The following is a 23447-nucleotide window of genomic DNA, read 5'->3' as shown; positions in this document are numbered from 1 at the left end:
TTAGTCCATGAAGACCCTTAACACATACACCGGCCTTCATTATTTTCTTTACTACTGAATGCTTTATTTAAATTATGTTAATGAACATTAATATCACATCTAAGAGGTTTTATTTTATTATATTTTGAATATATTAAAAATAAGAGAAGGGTTGTATAAAGAACCAATCATCTAGTGAAAAAGTAGTAGAATTTAATACCATATTGTGCTCAATGTTAATTCTATAATATCTGATAACTTATAAATTCTATGAGCATAATTGTAAACATAATACTTAATTACATTTTTTTTATTATTTATTATTGTTTATATTTCAGAAATTGTGAAGTTCTGTACTCCTTATGTCCATTACTATCCAGACGTACGTGCACCTAACTTTCATTATTGTTTACGCAAATTACAGATAATGTGCATACGAGACTTGTGTTATTATTAATTCAAAACACATATGCCCTACACACTGTCCTATACATAATTGTTATATAAAGAAAACTTAAATATTGAAAATTTAATACAAATTTTTTAAAAAGAAATGGGCTTAATTTTGCCGAAGATGGAAAGTACTCAACGATCTTTCCAAAATGTAATGTAGGTATTTGTGTTGGTGCTGGTATATTCTTTGGCAACCGCTCGATAAATCCCATTCTACGATTGGAAAACATATTGAATATTTTGTAAGTAAACGTAAACGAAGTTTAATAGATCAAAACTTATTAACTTAACAGATTTGATTGTGTATAAAACTTTCGATCTAAAGGATCTTCGTTGAAACCATGCTCTTTTCTGGATAATGCGTGCACATAAAATTTTAGTCCAACGCATTCCGAAGCATTTGTTTGTATTAATAAGCACGTATTCCAAATATAATGAATGTCATGATATGAAAAATGTCCTCACTTTATTTAATATTTGTATACATTGGTATCCCGAAAATAGAAAATGTTTTGCATGTAACTTAGAACATATAAAATCTAAGATATTGCAAATCTTAAAGATATTCCATTAAAAAGAAAAAAACTATACTGTAAAAACAAACCTTCTTAGGAAAAACAAACATGTATCACAAACTTTTTAAAACGTTTATTTAATAGCGTAAAAATCTAAATTATGGGGTGTTTATTGCCACCATTTAGTTCCATTTGGCCCCCATAGTTCTTTGTCCTTAATATTTTAATACCTCAGAAAAGCAACAACAACTTGTTTAGGTACTGTTACCAAAATATACTGCGTTCAAGTTTTCCAACCAATACATATCTACACTATTATAAAAATATGTCAAATCACTCAGATTCGTTTCACCTTCAAAGGCAGCGATCATCGAAAACACGCTTCTTGGAACTGAACTAACTCAAAGAGGGACCATGTACTTTTCACGCTATAGGTGAAACGATTCACCTCATCATCGTTGATAAAGGTTGGCATTATTTCATTGAAGTAAATGAGACGAACTACAGAATGTCCTATAAGTAAAGTCTTAATCAACAGATAAGAAGCTTAGCTTTTAAAAAGTTTGCAGTAAGTTTAGAGAATTATAAGCAATTCATTTGGGTTCATAACAAACCAAATGAGAATTGTAAATGATTATTATGTATTTTTTACAAGGATTTAATTAATTTTATTACCTTATAGAGATTGTCATTATGTAGAAGCTTACGACAGAGTAGAGTTTTATATTATTTAGCATGTAACGAAAATTGACTGTTCATATTATTATTATAATTGCAATGAAGAAGGTTACTTTTATTTAAACAATCATATTTGCTTCTAAAATCATTTGTTGTTTTAAGATTGTAAGATAGTACAGTGAGTAAGACTTTTGTGAAAATGTTCTGTCCACATCATCCAAACTACAGATATTTATGCAATAAATAAAGAAATTTAAATTTACGAAATTCAATTTTAAATATTTTATTGCTCAAACTCGTAAGGCAATTCGCAGAACATTCACATGAAATGCCAAAACCGCATTAATCACCCAAGACTTTTACAGTTTTTTCCTCTTTGGCCCAATAAATTTCTGTTAGCATTTTCTGGTGCATGATGAATCCTTTTCGGGTGAAACTTCCATTTCTCGTTTAAACCAAATAAAATTTCGTTCATTCTAAAGCGCAGACAAATCCCAGCTTTCAGGTTCTTTTTCGCAATACTTGACATATTGACGTGTAAATATTGTTAATAACGGTTAACCTACTTTCCAACTGCGTTCGTACGATAATCAGTTGAGCATACAAAGGAATGTGTCAGAACAAACGTGAGACACTGAAAGCAATTAGGTTGGTACCAGAAGACGTTTGAAGAACAGACTGAAGCAACTAAATTAGGTTTAATCATTTTGCCATAAAAATAAATTTACAAAAAAAATAAATATATAAAAATAAGAAATTTATTAGTTTATAATATATAAAATGCGTACAAATATTAAATATAAAGAGAAATGTGATGTGCTACACATTTTGTAGGTATTTTAAGTTAATAGACTAATACGTTATATGATAAGTAGAAACGATATTTCACGAAAAATATATCATCTTATAACAATTGTTTAAAATCTTTATAACTACATAATATCAATTTTATATTAGAAAAACTTTGAGCAATAAATTAACTATACAGTATTGGTAAGAAATAAGAAACTTACTTTAACAGAAAAAGTGCTGGTATAGCTCGTTTTTTATATATAAAGTATTTTTTTAAGAAATGTAGAGCTTAAAGTTGGAATAAAGCAGAATTTCAATATATACATATAAATAGAATAAAAATTTGTATTCAATATATAATTTTATGACAGTAATGGTGACAAATAAATTTCGTCAATTGAAAAATATGCTTAAGACGGCCAAACATGAGCTCCAATATTTCCAACAATTCTTATAACATTTTCTAATATTTAAAGCTATACTTGATGAATACCACAATAAATGTTTTATTTAAAGCTTGAAAACAGCGTTTACTTGTTGACATAGACGGATAATTTCACATAATTGCACAAGAAATATTATTCCTAGAGTTATTCATATGATCTAAAAGCTAACCTGACAGCTGTTTTTATGGTTTTCTTTTTTAAATGTGATGTTATTTTTATTAACAATAATATTAATACAAAACTGAGATTTATAGTCTTACAAGGTCTTGGTGGAACTTCCGCAAATATTTTTCACTGAACATCAATTTTCGTTACATGCTTAAATAATATATAAACTCTACTCTGTCGTAAGCTTCTACATAATGACAATTACTCTATAAGGTAATAAAATTAATTAGAATTCTTGTAACATTACATATATAATCATTTACAATTCTCATTTGGTTTTGTTATGAACACCATATGAATTGCTTATAATTCTTCTAAACTTTACTGCAAACTTTTATTAAAAGCTAAGCTTCTTATCTGTTTGATTAAGACTTTACTTTATAGGATCATTTCTGTAGTTCGTCTTCATTTACTTTCAATGCAAAGTAATGCCAACCTTTATCACGATGATGAGGTGAATCGTTTCACCTATAGCGTGAGAAAGTAAACATGGTCTCTTTGAGTTTAGTTCAGGTTCAAGAGCGTGTTTTTCGATGATCGCTGGCTTTGATAGGTGAAACGAATTCTGAGTGATTTGACATATTTTTATAATAGTGTAGATATGTATTTGGTTGGAAAACTTTCGAACGCAGTATATTTTGGTAACAGTACCTGAAACAAGTTGTTGATTTTGCTTTTCTGAGGTATTAAAATTATTAAGGACAAAGAACTATGGGGGCATATGGAACTAAATTGGTGGCAATAAACACCCCCATAATTTAGATTTTTTACGCGTATTAAATAAACGTTTTAAAAAAGTTTGTGATACATGTTTGTTTTTCCTAAGAAGGTTTGTTTTTACAGTATAGTTTTTTTCTTTTTAATGGAATATCTTTAAGATTTGCAATATCTTAGATTTTATATGTTCTAAGTTACATGCAAAACATTTTCTATTTTCGGGATACCAATGTATACAAATATTAAATAAAGTGAGGACATTTTTCATATCATGACATTCATTATATTTGGAATACGTGCTTATTAATACAAACAAATGCTTCGGAATGCGTTGGACTAAAATTTTATGTGCACGCATTATCCAGAAAAGAGCATGGTTTCAACGAAGATCCTTTAGATCGAAAGTTTTATACACAATCAAATCTGTTAAGTTAATAAGTTTTGATCTATTAAACTTCGTTTACGTTTACTTACAAAATATTCAATATGTTTTCCAATCGTAGAATGGGATTTATCGAGCGGTTGCCAAAGAATATACCAGCACCAACACAAATACCTACATTACATTTTGGAAAGATCGTTGAGTACTTTCAATCTTCGGCAAAATTAAGCCCACTTCTTTTTAAAAAATTTGTGATAAATTTTCAATATTTAAGTTTTCTTTATATAACAATTATGTATAGGACAGTGTGTAGGGCGTATGTGTTTTGAATTAATAATAACACAAGTCTCGTATGCACATTATCTGTAATTTGCGTAAACAATAATGAAAGTTAGGTGCACGTACGTCTGGATAGTAATGGACATAAGGAGTACAGAACTTCACAATTTCTGAAATATAAACAATAATAAATAATAAAAAAAATGTAATTAAGTATTATGTTTACAATTATGCTCATAGAATTTATAAGTTATCAGATATTATAGAATTAACATTGAGCACAATATGGTATTAAATTCTACTACTTTTTCACTAGATGATTGGTTCTTTATACAACCCTTCTCTTATTTTTAATATATTCAAAATATAATAAAATAAAACCTCTTAGATGTGATATTAATGTTCATTAACATAATTTAAATAAAGCATTCAGTAGTAAAGAAAATAATGAAGGCCGGTGTATGTGTTAAGGGTCTTCATGGACTAATAGACTTAGATTTATGTATTAATCATATTAAATATTTTTTTAAATTTCATATGTACTCAGTTTTGGGTTAAGAAATTTGAGTTTTTGTCTCCAAAATATTAACAAATATTTGACATGCTTTGGAACATGTGAATTGTTAAATGAAATGCAAATTCAATGACGAAAACGCCATTTCAGAGTTCAATAAAACCAAAAACGCGTAAAATTCATTATTATTCCAGATGCAGTGAAAACTTTAGCTCAAATATATAAAAGCAAATAGAAAGGTTTTGTTTTCCTAAACGAATACGAGTACTACAAGTAAAAAAATAATTAAACAAATTTATGCCATATCAAAATGCAGTAGTTGAAATATTTGAAATGTTAAATAGGAAATCGAAGACGGTTAGGTACGCGGGCTTCAACGTCTATCTCCCAGTAACGGTAGCAAAGATTTTGTGAATGATGTCAAATCCAAAACGGAAATTAGATAATTTATTATTATATTTGTATATTTATATATCCTGTACTACCGATATTATACTTTTAATTTGAACAAATTTTTGCTTCATATTATTATTAAATATTTTAGATTACTTGTTGCAATTTTTCAGATGAAATTGCAGCAGCCGCGACATGTACTGAGGCACGTAGACACTTCACCGTGTGGTCAGTGCACTTTCTGCTCTCGAAATGTCTTCTCTGTAAAATTCAAAATATATATTTATGTATATAAAATAAATAAAAATTTTAAAAGACAATTAAATTACGCAAAGTTATTCACAAAAAAAAATTACTCAAATCGATCGGCTTGGTTCCATTAAAACGAAAAACGTATGCGTGCGTAAGGCGTTGCGCACTGCTTTCGTTACATGATGCAGCGCAACAGTGCCGCTGATTGGATGGATCGACAATTTCATGCAAATGTCTTTTATTCAAATATAGGCCTCTAGGAGGTACACAGTTCTTGCACATGTTCAACCACTTGATATGCGGAAAGTAATTTGGCTCATAATTTACATATGCAATGAATTATTTGACAGCTTATCTTGTCTTGATGGCTGATATGATTCGAGAATTATTGCACTTAAGCTCAAGTCTTTGAAATACATTCAATTTCATTTTATTTAGTGTAATTTATATATTGAAATTTATGTTTTTTCACATTTTTATTTCTACATTTGTTGAGATATTTATTTATTTATTTTAGTAATTTCAAAACGACTAAATAATATTTTATTAAAATTATTTTTGCATAAATTTTTTTTCCAAAAAATCTCAAATTGTTCTTTAAACAATTTTATGTAATATATATATATATATATATAAACAATTTGAGTACGGTTTTCTATTAGTATCACTACGTTTTTATCACTGTTTTTATAATATACTTATATCAGCTATGATCTTGATCAATCTCTTGTCAATGAACTTCAAATGTATTCAGTTTAAAAACATTTAACATATTATTGACAAGTGCATATAATCAAATTTAAATAATATATTGATTATTTTTTTATTATCTTCTTGAGTTAAACATGTGGTATTATACAAACAAGTTCAAAGAATTCTACTTCAAAATAAACACATAACCAAGGATACAAAAGGCAAATTTATGTTAATCGAACGTGGAAAAGCTTAGCTTAAATATGGAACGCTAAGTGATGAATCATCATCTGAAATCAAATATTTTAATTCAATATTATATTAGAGTTTCACAATATTTTTTTAAACGTACTGTAATTAACAATCATAAGATAAATAATTGTAATTAACTAACAAAAAAATTTTAAAGGATTTTAAAAATTTTAATATTTCCAATAATTTTTTGACGAAACTTTAATTAACTAGCTTACCGGAGACGTGCCTCAACGAAAGAACTACCTCGGGGGGTTCGGTTGAAAAAATTAAATATAAGTTCAATACTACAATTTATTGAAAAGATTTGACTTAAAGAAACGCTCTTAATCCATAATGGAGGCAATACAATTCCACAAACATTATAATACAGATGTATTGCTTCCTATAAAACGATGTTAATATCTTTTGTCAGAGACCCTTGTTTTCATCAATTCATATGCTTACAGCGAAATAAGTATTTGAAGTGGTGTTGGAGGAAAATGACGCGTCTCCGATGGGGTGATCATATTGAGGAACCACTAACCGCACTTTCTGTACGAGACTAGAGAATGCGGTCACACAGCAAAAGTGCGTGAAGAGATATACTGCGACAAACCGAAATCCAGTAACGGAAAGTTATAGTGATTAAGTATGACGGCACGGTATTTTTGCTTAGACTTCTTGGAAACACTCTGTATTTTAGTTAATATTGAAAAGAAACTTATCCTTAAATCATTTATTAAAAATACCAAATAATTGTTACAAATTTTTAAAAATAAGAAATATAATTATATACATGATAAAAATATACATAGTTTTTAGTTTAACAGTTACAATTTTATTAAAAAAAAAACAGTAAAATAAAATAAAATCTTTAAAACTAATTATTTTAAAGGAAGTAATCTTTCAGATTTCTCTTCGAAATTAAACCTCTTTTAACCCCAAAATACCAATTTTTTTAATAGCCAAGATTAGTCATTTAACACTAATAATTACCAATAAGTCTTCATAAAAAACAAGACTTAATTGCATATGTTAGTATATAACTTAGGGAAAAGAGAAAGCTTTTTCCAAATTTACCTATTTCACAGATACTTCTCATCAGTTAGAAAAAAAACCTCTGCAAGTTAAGTACTTAAACAAACTTAAGTCTTTAAGCCAAAATCGATGCACATTACGAGCAAATAAAAATAATAACGATGTTTCCCATCGCAAGCTCAAAGTCTAAAATGATGCTACGATCAGTCATTCACATACACACACATGCATACACACACACAACAAACAAAATGAACTGATAATTTGAGGAAATCTTTAACTTAAACATATAAAAAAATTTGGTTTACAACATTACAGCAACAGCAACAACAACAATATATTAAACAAAAACAACAAAACACCAACCAAGCAAATAGACAAGACCTAAGAAAATTAGTGTAAACAACAACACAACTTTAACAACAAAAATGTTGAGAAAATCAAATAAATTCAATACAAAAAGACATGAAATGGAAAATACTTCATATGTCTCTGCCTTCCATTATGTTGTAGTTACTGTTGTTGCTGTTGCTGTTGATGTCGTCGTTGTTGTTGTTGTTGTTGTGGCAAAGTTTCACAGCAAATAAAACTTATATTGCAACTAAACTTTCCTGTATATATATTTTTGTTTGGAGGGGATTACGCGCGGAGCATAAGGTAAAAATAACCTCGGCTAAGTTCACTGGGGCGAGGTTGAATGAACTCTCCAAAATATTTGTAATGTTGTTGTTTTACTTGTTCATGTTGCCGTTCATCTTGCTTTCTTTTTTTTTTGTAATTTTCATTTTGTACTGTTGGGTTGTTGTTGCTTTTATTGTTGTTCCTGTTGTTGTCGTTTGTAAAGTTTGATGTTGTTGTCTCCAATACGACAAACTAACAAAGGAGAAAATACTAAATTTGTTACAGAGCAACTCTATTATCATCAACGATATACAACGTAAAAATTTATTTACATTGAAGCCAATGGAAATTCACTTAATTATTATGATAGCTCATATGTTGATTGTAAATGATCATTTGCAGATGTTGGGCATGCTGTGCGTATACGAAATGCGGAAAACAGCATTTACAATGACAAAAACAGCAACAATATCAGCCACTTTGCTTGATTATCATTTAATACACGGTACTGTATGGTGAGGAAGAGCATGTATTTGTATTAGAGCGCAATCATAAACGAACGTTAGTCTGGAAGAGAAAATAATTCTCTTAAGCTTTATCTATTTAAAGATTATCAATATCTTGCTTTTCCACAAAGCTCTTTCTCATATAATGAGACATGTAAAAATACATATGTAGGTAATACTTTTGTAGAGACTATATTTAGCTTCGGTTTGATCTGGAAAATCTCAACAGCTGTTTATAGTAAATATTTTACTCAGATACATAAATCATTTTAAAGTTTTATCTTGTATTATGTGTGCGCATGTTTGGGAAAAATAGATAGTATACATATATATTTTCGGAACACATAGTATATTTCGTAAACAAATATTTGGAGATACACAGGGTTATACAACAAGGTTTTATTTATAATAGCATTACCTAGATATATGGATACATGGATGTATATCATAACTTTTTATGTATGTTATGTTTGTAATACGATAATATTATAAATCCATTAATAAATAGTAACTATTGTCGAATGAATAAAAAAATTTTAATAGAACTAGTAATAAACCAAAATTAATTTCACTTTAAGAATATACATATATATATGTCTGAAAAAGAACATATAAAACCAATTATAAGTCTTTAGATATTTATAAAAATGAGGAACATGTATGAACGAATGAAACTTATGTAGAACATATATTCGTATATTAAAAGAAATGTGACCCCATTTTATCTCAAATTTTCGGCAATGATAAGAGATACATAATAATTGAAATACTCAAAAGTTATGCATACTGTAATATTGTAATGTAATAATTATATTCAGGTTGTGTTTTTTATGTGACCATATCTTTTGTTTCAAATAATTTACTTCTTATGACCATATTTTTTGATGTTATAAAGTTCATTTGTTTTCTATCACTTTTGTTAAATATTTCTTCAAGAAACAGTATAAGTAAATATATTTTAAATACACTGGCATAATCTTAAACTAGAAAATGTCTACAAACATCCAAACCTATAGACATTCAGAAAAACAAGTGGACGTAACAAGAACCGATTGAAACAATCTTCCAAAACGCATTATATTAGGGTGATGTACAAGATACCCAAGAAAAATCCGCCGAAACTAAAATATAAGATATTGAAAACTTATCATTTCGATTGAAAATAATGTAGGCTGAGAGTAAGCAAGGATGTAAACAGGATTATCTCTCCAATGACGATGATGAGAGTTTTAATAATAAACACTGCCAATAATCATGTTAATAAACAAAAGATTATAACTATAATCCCTTTCAAAATCAGATAATCACTTATAAGTAACAAAAATTTTTGTGTAGTCCCTTTGGGAGCAGGGAATAATTATTGAGAAATTTGTTGTAGATGTAGTATCCTCTTGGAGACCAGGGTTGTATTGTCACAAAGCTCTTAATGGACCCCGTACAGCAAGAAACACACTAGCTCTATTGAGATCAAGATATAGCTATTTGGACAACAGTTACTAGTAACGCATAAATACATCAATTACCAATTACCATTATTTACCCATGATGTTGCCTTAATGCACACAAAAGAAACTTGAGTCTAATCGTATTTTGAACCCGCCACAATTGAAGTAAATAGGTTTATCCGCCTTGGCTCTGGTTAATTTTAATTCAAATTTCACCCATTCAAAATCTATTCTCACTCCTAAATAATCCCTTTTCCTCTCATATAACCAAATACCAGTCTACACTGTAATACATCGATGTAACTCCTTTCATGCTTTAATAAATTCTTGCGGGCTACAACAAATACAACAACAACAGCAAAAGTTTTTAATAAAAACGCTATTACATTTTATGCAATTTAATTTATTCAGTATTCTTAACTAATACATTGCTTTATCAAAAAGTTTATATATAATAACTGTCAGTATAACTTACAAATCACATAATTAATAACATCTAAATTAACAAATATAAATATGTGGTTAAAACTATTTTTTAATTTTTTATTACAATTTTTAATACAATAATTTTCTTTTATAAAAAACCTCTACTAATAGCGAAAGCCGTTTTGGATTGTATTATAATACATTTTCTACGAATACCAGACTATAATGAATGAAGTAGTGATGTAGAAATAATGCTATGGAAAGCTAATGTCATTCTACTTAGAGATCATGTATATAAGTATTTAGATAAGTGTTGTACTGGGAAATCTAAACCAATTCCATTCAATGGTTAAGCCAAATAAGTACTGTTAAAAGATAATCTTGATGAAAAGATCTCCAGCTCTCAAAAAAAATATTTAAATTTATTTCGTTGATTATTAAAGTACTATATTATAATATATATATTTAAAGTATAAAGCTTAAAGATCAATAACACTAATAGATACAATTTTTAAGAATTCATTTTTATGTAGCTATACAATTAAGAGTACTGTGAAGAGATTCAAAAACATTAGTAACAGAGTTGACTAACCCGCTATTCAATTTTATTCTATTTGACTACGAATTTAAATTTTTATGGATCGAATTGAAGTTCAATGAACTTTTTCGTAAATATGTGCAAGAATATTGATTGTATTTTCATATTTATTTAATTTAGTTTATGTAATAATTATAATTTATAATATCGATAATATTAATAGTTGGTTAGAAAGTCTTTTATATAGGTATTGTGTAATAATTGCGAGAATATTGACTTTACCGAAGCTGGTACTTTTCACACATTAGTTGAGTTACAAATCAATTATTCATAATTTATTTACTATATTTTTTTTAAACTTTATTTAAAAAAATTGGACACACACATTTTAAAATTTTTACTTTTTCTTGGTTGTTGTTTTGTAGCGGCCCTATATGACAAGTCTACTCATTTAATCCATTTGTCAACTCACCCATCAATTATATATTTTTTGCGTCTTCGTAAATGTTCTACTGCAACAAGTACATAATTGCAGATATGTTTAGTGAATTCCATGTAATATAGTTAGACTAAGAAAATAGATGCGTGAAGTAAAATAAGATCAATTCCTCCTTAATTTACTAGAAAACCCATTTGATTTCACATTCATCAGAAATAAAAAAAGAGTGTTGAAAATATTTTGAAGTGAATTAAAAATTGACACACCCTAGAATTTATATCTGTAACTGGAGCTTATCTAGATGAATTATGAGAATTACTGCACAATAAATCAAGTGCTTTTATCTGGAGCGTTGATGAACAAGCATTTTGTATAGGGCGCTCTATATAGTGTAGTGTTCTGTGAGATATTAATTTTGTTCATATCATTTAAGTCCATTGTTCTAGATTTCTTAAACGAAGACAAGTCTGATGACATTCCAATTCGGATCAGATGTGGAAGCCTGGACGCAGGTTTTACTAGAAGCATTTGGCATGGATGATCAACTTATAAAGGATTCTCCCTGAAGTAATGCGAAAGCTGTCCCGATGGAAGAAATCCCGCCGAAGACGATGGGGTGTTTAAATTCGTATACTACAAAGTAGGTGTCGGACACACCATTCCGGTGATGGTTGATTTAACGATGCATAAAGCATTCCACCTCCTCACCAAAAAAAAAAAACAACAACAAAAAAATTGTTCTGATTCTGTAAGCCTATCTAATTGCAGAATATCATATTCTATATTATATATAGAATATCATATTAGTTATTAGTTAGTTATTATTATTATATTATATAGAATATTACAGCCCTTTTTATTTTCCTTCAAGCATTCGTATCTCATATCTTCTGAAGATTATTAAAGAGGTGGTTCATTAATTTTATAATATAATTTTAATATTATATACATAATATTTTATGTAATTTTATACATCTATCTATTTATTTATTTTATTTATTTATTTATTTTATACATCCATCTTTGAAATATTTTAAAAATCCAAAAAATAATTAACATATGTTCTAATAGTTTTAATTTATTTATAATACTTTTAATAATACTAGTACTAACCTTTATATTTTTTGAATACTCATACATTAAATTTACTAATTTTAATAATTTTTTTGTAACTTAACTTTTGAAATTATAATTCTTTCCGCCGGACTTGTGTATTAAGTTTGAAATTTTTCCATCAATTTGAAAACAACTTAAAATTTTTTAATTTCCGTGGTAATTGCAGATATTTGCACTTTAATTGCGTCGCGCAAACCACGTGATTAAGACAGTTGATTGCGCTGGAATTCTTCGAAGAACGAATCTCAAGAACCATGGGTATGAGTGATGATTTATGCATGCGCTGGAGGTGATCGCGTGCTAAGCGCCGCGATTAAGATTAGTGAAGCAAACAATAGAAGGAATGGACGACAGCAGCAACAGAAACAATTTAAAAACCGGCAATAGCAACAATACATGCAATAATTGCAATGGTGCAGTTGCTGTAGCAGTTGCCGGTAGCACATGATTTTGTTGGTGTTACCAAAACTATTAGTGACTTTGTTTATGAACGTTGTTGTAATTGTTTTGTTGTTGTTATTGTTGTTGTTGTTGTTGCTGTCGGTCTATTGTTGCACTATTTTAATAGCCTGTTCGGCGCAATAAACTCTTAAAACGCACATCACCACTTCTTCGCGGTCGTTGGCAAATGGAAAACTTTCACTTTCTTACAGAGCAAAATTTTACTACTTAATTTTGTTGTTGGCATTACAACAAATTGTTACCGCCATTTAGTTGTTGGTATTCGAAGATATGAAATATAAACAACAACAATATCAGTTTTCATTATTTATTTATTACTTTTATTTTTGTTTTACTAAAAATAATTGTCGACAACATACTGTGTGCAGTATAAACAAAGGTTCAAAAACCTTTAAGCTGCTGTTGCTGCTGATGTTGCTTCAGTTATTGTTGCTGTTGCTGTTGATGTTGATGTTGATGTTGCTGCATGTATCTGTGCATTGCAGCAACTGCACAGCGTTGGTGTATGCATTAGACACTGACATAGTCGTTGTACCTACGAGCAGCGCTTTTTATCCGCATCAGTGTTTATCATTTGATTGCATGCAATTTCTTCTTCCTTTTATTTTATTTCTGTTATTTCAATGACTTTTGCATTATCTCTCTACAATTTCACATACGATACCAGCAATTGCTGTTGTCGTTATCGTCGTTGCTGTCATTCTTACTTGATGTTGTTGATGCGACCGAGACTGCTGGTAATTTACTAATCAGTTGCAATTTTCATAAACATTCGAGTATGTGTATGCACGTATGTATCATGTATGAGTGTATGTGTGCATGTGTGTTTGTATTCACTTATTCGCTTGAAGATAAACATTTGAACATATCTAGATACAAGACAATCTGTATCTTATGGTTGAGTTACTTTGACAGCGACTACAAAAGCACAGATTTCATACACAAGTTCGAGTGCAGTTGTAAAACAATATGAAGTCTGTTTACAGCACTGAAGTTGCTACTGTTTTTTTTTTTTTGTATTTAATTTGCTATTTTTTGTTTTTGTATGTAGTTTCATGAGGAAGAAATTCAGTGCAACTTGTAGGTTGACAAAATCTTTTAATTCATTGCAGTTTTTGCTCTAAATTTCCTTATTTAATGCACATGTTTCGAAATGAGTGGGCAGTTCCGGAAACGTACGATACACTCGTTTATGAATTAAACAGCTCAACAATAAAAATTAAAATACAAAACATTTCATTGATGTCATTTTGCACACTCTTGTAAACAATTTAATTCATAAAATTCAATAAAAAAAAGAATAATTCTTGTAATTATTAACAAAATGCAAGATAAATACTTTTTTTCAACACAGTAAAAAATACATATGTTTTATATTTATTCTTCAATGAAAGAGACTGTTTAATATGATGTGTAGGTGTTTATTTAATAAAAAAAAGTAGATACTGGTATATACCTATTCTAAAATTTATTGTAATTTTAGAAAAATGGTCTGGCATGATATCTTCTGGGAAAAACGACGCCATTCCCGTACAGCAAAAAACACGCTAGCTCTATTAAGATCAGGATATAGTCATTTGGTTAACAGTTACTAGTGACGCATAAATACAGGTGTTTATTTAACGAAAAAGTAGCTAATGGTATATATTCTAAAATTTATTGTAATTTTAGAAAATAATCTGGCATAATAACATTTTTCTCAGTTTAGTTAGGTTAGCTTGTAACGGTGACCCTTAGAACCCATTTAGACCAAGTGTATATTTAAAGCTTTTTCATTTAATAACCCACAAAATGTTTTTCGTCAGGAGGTCTTCTAATGTTCCAGGAAGTCGCACCTCTCGTTGTGCACGGTTTGGATGATGTTAGAACAGGTATCATGCACTATTTCTTTTAATAAACCAGAAGCTGTACTTTGTAGAAAAAGTCTTCGCATGTATTTTATTTTTTAGTTAGGAGTTGTTATGTCAAAGTATAAACAACAAAAAAGTTAAAATCTAATAAACGAAACGACTTTACTTTAAAGTCTTCCCATGTTCTAGAAAGTAGCATCCAAAGTTATGTGTAGTTGGCATAACGACAAATCGCTATGTTGCGCTTTATATAATCTCGCTAAAGTCTGGTAGTAGGTATATTAAATTTTTGCAAAACATTCAAAAAAATTCACCACAAAATGTTGTTTATGGAGAGGTCTTCTGCTCCTCTAGAAAGTAGCATCACGAGTTGCGCATTGTTAGGATACTGACAAAGCAGGTATGAAGAGTTTTCTTTATGCTCATCTATTTAGTCCTGGTGGTGTAGTGTGTTTATACTTAACTCTAACCGAATTTAAAACTACATTATTTAATAAACCACAAACTGTTCTTCACGGACAGGTTTTCTGATGTTCTAGAAAACGGTATTGTCAATCTTTTAGACCATTGTCCAAAGCACGGCCCGCTGACCATATGTCAATATATGCGGCCCAGTACATGCTTTTAATCTACTACAATTACGCAAATTTTCTCTTGGTGTACTGGTGAAACTACATTATTTTATTTTTATGGTACACCAAATAAATGAATTTGAATTGATAAATTAATAAAAATAAATTTAACATTATAACGATATTTTTATTTTAAAAATATGTATTTGTTTCTACGGTCCCTCAATCTGTACAGTGATTTGTATTGGCCCACCAATCCTGTTTTAGAATCCTGTAGCACTGATATACTTACGAGATAACTTAATAATATCGCTGAACCTTTCCCAATGTAACAGCATTCAACTTGTATACAGATATTAGCATCTCCTACTCCTATTATTTAATTGTTCTGTAAAAAATCATTTTAGTTACATGTAGCTAGCGGTACGCTGCGAATAGTCTGATGTTTTAAATTTTTTTTATTTTATTACTAAAACATACTGTTTTGCAATTGCTTATAATATTTTAAGCATATTGTTCAAAAAACATCATAGATATTATTTCAACTAAAATAAAGATCTTTAAAGCAGCTTGATTAATTTCCATTTGGGTGTTCAGTTAGATATTCTCATTAAAAGAACTTTAAAGTTTTTCCTATACTTGGATGTACAGGAGTGTTTTATTTAGAAATTGGCATAATTATCTTTTATGTATTGGCTTTCCAGCTTTTATAGCAACTAATAAGTATCCCCGATATACTTAAACTTTAATTGATATATAATGTTAAAAATATAACCTCTTTCAAGCTTATATTATCTTATAGTATGTAAAGACAGAATATCTTCAATTAAAGGTGTGTGAATACTTGTGATGTTATCTTAGGTAGAAAGATTATTTAGCATAATATTAAGTACATAATGTTTAGAAAATTCTAAGCACTATTAAGACTATAGTCCATAGTCGAAATGTTGGTAAAAATAAAATATAATATTTAAAATAGTTTAAAAAGTTGTATTTGATTTGAACAATTGACCAGTAAGCCCGTTTCAAAAATATGAAATAATAACTAAAAAATTAAAATATGGATTAGATTGTGAAATAAACCTTTCAGTATAGTTTTTTAGTTTAAATCTTTATCTTTAGTTTGGGCTTCTTCTATTTTTTTGCTCTGAAATGCAAGCATTACTTAATGTCTATTTTCTTTAGAAATGCATCTACTTGTAAAACATTGAACAAATTCTATTCAATACGAAGTCATTTCTAAATTGTTTTAAATGGTTCGCATTTCGCATTGCTCTATCGCATTTGAACTAAAATCTCCTTAAACTCAGCAATGATTTTTATACAACTTAGAACATAAAAACATATAAGAAACGCAGGAAAATAGTAAAAACAAAACGAAGCGATGCAAGTATATCCTAAATATTTAAAGAAACTGTGTATATAAGTGTCTAGCATTTACCCTAAAGAGGAGAACTTTAATGTAAACATACTGAAATATAATATAAAACGTTATATACATTTTTTTCAATAAAAATGTACATACTATATTTTTATTTTTATGACTATATAATTTGCACTGGTATTATACAGAAAAATATATGTTTTTCTTTTTATAGAAAATAAGCCAGCTACGGCAAGGCAATAGTAGCACAAACAAGGGTGCATAATGCTACATAATGTCGGGCATCAATGTAGGTATAGCATTTCAAAAGCTTAGTGCCCACCCCTCCTTTGGCTGCAGAAAACATGAGAACGAATATTTTATTTACAAAACAAGGCTAAACATATGCCGCACGTGCCAGGCAACAGAAAAAATCAGGAAACGTTTAAAGCGTTCCTCTGGTCTACGCTGGCCACTTGCGCCATCATCCTGCGAACCTATTCGTAATTCATATACTTATGTGTATGCGTGTATGTTATGAATAGCATACAATATCAAAATTTCATTATTGTATGTGTATATGCCTAGTGTATGGCTGTGTATGAGTGTGGAAAAATGGAGGAGAGTGTTACAAAAATATAAATATTTTTTAAATACATTTAATGTGTAAATACAACAGAATACAATAACGACTATATTCATTACGTACACAAGCGAACATATACATATGTACAAGTGAATTAAACACATATGTAGCCATAATACCCATGATTTAAAACAAACACTCGTAAAATGGCACACATGCCGTATGAGTAACGTTCGCATGTGAGTGCAAAGGGCATGAAAGCACTTTCAGAAGGACAAGGATGTTGTTCACATCCTGCTAATGTTGGTTACAATATATTGTATTACAGTCAATTTGTTCCATTGCAATTTATATCACCATAATTTGCTGTTATTAAAATGTTTACATTTTCTGCTTGTCATGATATTTAAATCGCTTTTGTGTAATATTGGCAACAACTTTAAAGTGCTCAACTCAATTCTGCTCACCTGTTAACATATCCTTTAAATTCAACTTTTAACCACAAAAGAACAAAAATGAAGTAAGCTAAGAAATCCTTTTACCTTTTACCTTTTATTTTTCACTTTTAACTTTTTTATTATATTGTATTTTATTGTATTTTATTGTATATTATGTATATTATGGCGATTATTTCTCTTACTTAGTGCAGTTATTATTAAGTAACTGTCTGTACTGAGTATCTTTTGATCCTCTTGATTCAATTTATCTTAAGTGTACTTATGCACAACTTCAAAGTAACTTTAAATGAGTTTGTAATCTTCAAAGCTTCAGCAATGTTCCAGTGCCAGGCTGGCAGATTCGTTGTGTAGGGTGACAAAATTGACTGGAATGCTGCTCATGAACGAAACAATTTCGGTAGAATTTGTTTTATTTTGTTTTGTTTTCATGCTTGTTAATGTTGCTTGTTTTGTGTCAACCTTATTGGCCTTTTTACAATAAATAATATACAGGGTGTGCCAACAGAACAATGCTTAAAAGCCTTTAAATGAAACTTATGAAAGAATATTTTTACAACCAGTATTTAAAATGGAATTTATAATTAAAAAAAAAAACATAGGTTTTAAAAAGAAATGAAATATACAAAAAAATTTTTCAAATAAATTACAAAAAAGTTTAAAGAAATAATAGACTTTCAGTTAACGAAAAATTTAACACAAATAATAAAAAAATTAATGGATTAAATGTATCAATGGAACAATGAAAATTACACGCTCTTATTAGTAGCTTATTAATAAGTTAGATATAAAAAGTTTTTATAAAAAAACTGACAAATTTATTTATTTGCACAATACGATGTACGTTTTTATATATGTTATAATGGTTTCGGATTACTTAAGTATCTTTCAAGAACTTTTTGTAGTTCTATTTGCATGTTGCAATGGTTTCTGATCACATGAGTGTCTTCTAAACACTTTTCGTATTTACTTTATTTATGTTACAATGGTTACTGTTCGTTTCAGCAACTTCAAGGCAAATATTACAATAGATTCTGATCACTTTAGCATTTTCAAAGCACTTCCATTATTTACCATATATATTTTACTATGGTTCCTGATCTTTTTAGCGCCTTTCAGCTACAAATTGATAGTTTGAAGAAAGCGAAAAATATTCTAAATTAATTACTAGTTACTAACTAATTCATATTATCAGAGCCGATTAAAATTTCTTAAATTTAATTCAAGTTATAACTGAATATTGTTTTTGACTATTACTCAGTACTAGATGTTTAGAGTCATAAAAATATCGCTGATAATAGCAAAGTAGATTTGGGTGCCTAAGAATAACATTCAATATATCCAAAAAAATTATAAGTAAACTGCTAGCTAGCAGCATACAGACTGTTGTAAAAATCTTTTTGTATTGAACTATATCACACCTGCTGGAAAGACTTCATGATATAAAAAATTATCTGATTATATTCTAACATATCTATATATAAATGGGACTCTCTTTAAAACGAAAAATCTACCCGTAAAATTATTAGTACATTTTCAGTACAGTGGATAAGCTGACTGGTATTTGACGGTTAAAAGAACACGCATTGAGATTATATATATTACTAATGATTCTTGCCATCATAGTTCTGAAGAAACGAGGAAAGTGCTCCTGCTTGTCACCATTCAGAGCATAGGCAATATAGACTAATAATGCTATAGACTGAATTTACAAAGGGTCTTACTCATCTATAAAACTTCATCAAGAAGCTCTTCAAGTCAAAATAATAAGTTTGAGTTCATCTCTGCAGCTTATTTATGTTATAATATTTATTTATCTAACACACGTACAATATATTTTTTTTTGCATATATTATTGCATATATTATACAATTTAGATCAAACTAGCATAAATAAAATTTATCTAAATATATTCCAAATATTTTCGCTAAAGGGGTTGTGTTCTTTTAGATGAATTTTTAATATTAAATAAACATCTATGTTAATTATAATATATTTAATTAATTTTAAACAATATTTGATACATTAAAATATATACTTAAGAACTTATGACATTGACCTGACTTCTGAAAATATTCTGGTTTCTTATATATTCTTCTGTTTTCTTAATAAAGAATAAAAATCCTTTATAAATTATACCGACACTTTTTACGCAACCAAATAATTCAAAGATTTCACACAAATATTTGAATTGAAGCACCCCTTATTTTATCCCAAACAAAACAAATAAAAACAAATAATTACATCAGCTGTTCCAACGGGTGTACACACCTAAAAGTATGCTTTGTTTGTATTAAAGTAAACTACCCCCAAGATGTTCAAACATTCTATCAAGCCGCATACATGCAAATTCTACTCAAACCAAAAAAAAAACAAAAACAATTAATTTAAGAAGAAAAAATCTATGAATGGTAGGAAAGAAAACGATGCTGTTAAAACATAAAAGTATGCAACGCAATCCAAAAAGAACCTCAACATATGCTTTGCACTTCTTGCACTCATACGTGGCTATCTTAGAAAAGAATTTCGGTATACATGCACACTCCAAGCCAATATTCTAATGCCATACACTACCAGCTGAGATTGTTTGATTTCTAATGCTATGGAATGTGGTTCATTCAAACACATTTTCTAATGCTCTTAGTAAGTATATATTTTAAACATACATATGATATATACATATTTACTTATGATAATAAAAAATTGCCATCATGGTTGGTTACATATGATTTCAACTTCTGCTACTTTCACCTGGTTATGGGGGAGCATAAATATTTATCGCCAAAATATGTTAAAAACTTTTATGGAGTTCGTGAGCACCTTTTCGTAGGAGTGCCTGTAGGAATAATTTTAAATAAAGCATAGGAAACCCCCACTATTTGTTGCGCTTTAGGGGTTATGTACGCCTGCTACGCACAGGTAAAACTTGAAATCTTTATCAATATTTATATTACCTTTGCAAATGGGTTTTTCACCTTTTTAGGTATTAAATATCCAGGTGTAAATATCACAATGATTATAACTTAAAGAAAACCAAGAATTTACTTTACATATAACGTACAATTTATCCTTAAAAGTAACTTACTCCGTTACACAGGTACAATAGGTATAATTTCATTATATATAGAAGAAGTTTCTGCAACCTTGCATTGCTCCCTTAATACTCCGCAATATACAATACAAATAAAATATATTTATATTGTATTCCCCATTGTTTCAGCTGCGCTTTGCACGCAGTGTCGTACTTTTATTTTACTTGGCGCTCATAATATCGTATTTTTCATAAATTACAACGTGGCAAACAGAAATATCAGCAAGTGTACACTTTATAAAAGTGAGATATTATTTTAGTTATTTATTTATAATTATTTTACAGAGTTAAACAGACTTCAAGTGATGTATAAAATTTCAAGTCCCTGCGCCACAGTGGAACAATTCAATAAATTGCGAACGGCATAAAATAATCTTCTGTATCTCAAAATAAAAATTATTTTATTTTTAAAATATACAACAAATGCAAATACAACAAAAATTTGTCATATTCTTGCGAAAATACCAACAAAACTGTTCATATAAAATAAAAATTCTGTACAAAAATGTTCCACACTGTGAAAATTAGTACAACATTTTACTTATATTGATGAAACTATCGAAAATAGTGTTTCAAAACTAACAATATTTCCGTATCCAGCTATTAGGCGCCCAGTATTCGAGAGAGACTATGAAAACTATCACTAAGAATACCGAATAGTTATTCACGTCACGTTCAAGTCGCTACATCTACCCCACATATGTGTATATTTTAATAAAAGTAAAAGTAAACTCAACGCATAAACTACACATATGTCTGCTACTTATACTAGAATGCGCACCCCCGTCCATATGTGGATACACAACAAAACTACCCCAATCATTACCACACACTCTGATAACACAATACTCTCATACAATAGTGTACGTAGCACATGAGTAGCCAACTGCTAGGAACTACCCCCAAACTTTCACTTTCTTCTTACACATTACAGTCAAGTTACGGCGTTTACTTGGGGTTTTACTTGGTTTCGCATTTGCTGCGTGTAAAAGTAGTGAAAGTTACCCTCGCTGTGCGAAACAGTTGGGAGCATAGAACTCATAGAAAGGGGCACCCAATGCTAAAAAGTAACTCTTTTTTACATTTTATTATATTATACAAAAGACAATGGTTAGATACTGGTATATCTAACATTTTTTCAATAAATACTTTTTGGATACATTTAGCTTTAACCAAATTACTACTGAGTATCTTACATGTGTGTATTGAATAATTTAAATAACTTTTAGCGGGTAGAATTTATATGGGCTATTTAAAAAGTAGTGTAATAACTACAGCTACATGTTATATTTTTATTTGAATTTAAATTTAATTGACTAACGAGCTAATTTTAATGGATTATTTAAAGTGGACTTTATTTTTATTATTATTTTTAAAAAAAATTATATTAGACAAAGTAAATCAGACATATGTGTAATTAAGGCCTTAAAGCGTAAAATTTAAAAACGTTTACTATATTTCACAGCAAATTAACAAAAATCAAGTACGGCTTTGTGTCAGTTGTCTAATGAACGCTGACTCTGAGCTTCGACTTTGGCAGGGCACAAGTTCGATTCTTGGTACCTGGAGTTTCAAAAAATTATTTACAAAAAATTATTTACAATTAAATACAAGAATTATTTGCAAGACCACTGATAATGGGCATTACATATTATTTTATTTAAATTTTAGATTACAACAAATACTTTTTTTGCAAACATTTAATTGACATAGCAATTTGTAACAGTTTCACTTTAAAACTTGTCTTGTCTCAAAATTTGTTTTTATTCAATCAGATTTTTTAAAATTAAATTGATATATAAAATACTAACAGATAGGTGATTGTTGAGCAGGAATAAATCCCTTGTTACACCATGATTTTTTTAAATTATTTAAGAAAATAATAAAAAAAATTAATAATATATTTTTTAAAAATGATACGAGTATTGCAATGCTTTTTATGTATCTGCCTGATAAGTGAAAAGTGTGACTAAGATAAGAGCAGAAAAATGTAAGACTCATAATAATTATTCCTTTTTAATTCGATCAAAATACTAATTTTAATGCCAAACACTATAGCACAACTAAGATTAACAATGCATATTAAAACTTTCAAATCTTTACAGAAAGGTTATTATGGGAAATATCCTATTAAGTATTGAAGACCGAAAACATATCTCTACATTAATATTTCAAATCACAGAAAGCATAATAAAACAAAACATTATTAACTATATTTACACTTATGGATTAATTGCTAGCCTGTAGGTATGCTCTCATGTAAAAATATCAGGACCTCAAACTGTTGATATGTTATGCAGAATCTATCTGTGAACTATGGGTTACAATCACAAAAAATTTAGTTTTTAACATTTTGCGGAATGTTCAAATATGTTTGAAATCATCAATCCAGATATTATAAACATAGCAGTAGGTATAACCAGAAACTTTTGTATATGTATTCC

The 23447-nt window shown here is 28.8% G+C and overlaps 1 non-coding gene and 1 pseudogene across 1 annotated transcript; one reads left to right on the top strand and one right to left on the bottom strand.

The window, feature by feature from the left end:
* Positions 1 to 1280: 1280 nt before the first annotated feature.
* On the bottom strand, positions 1281 to 1476 carry LOC119686568 (annotated as a pseudogene).
* A 1922-nt stretch (positions 1477 to 3398) lies between these two features.
* On the top strand, positions 3399 to 3605 carry LOC119686565. The gene has a single exon (XR_005252979.1). It is a non-coding gene; the product is annotated as a small nucleolar RNA U3 (small nucleolar RNA).
* The last annotated feature ends 19842 nt before the right edge of the window (positions 3606 to 23447 follow it).

Source organism: Teleopsis dalmanni, chromosome 2 (genome assembly GCF_002237135.1).
Source record: "Teleopsis dalmanni isolate 2A chromosome 2, ASM223713v2, whole genome shotgun sequence".
NCBI lineage: Eukaryota > Metazoa > Arthropoda > Insecta > Diptera > Diopsidae > Teleopsis > Teleopsis dalmanni.
Note: the sequence above shows the minus strand (reverse complement) of the source record. Positions and strands in the feature narration are given on the sequence as shown.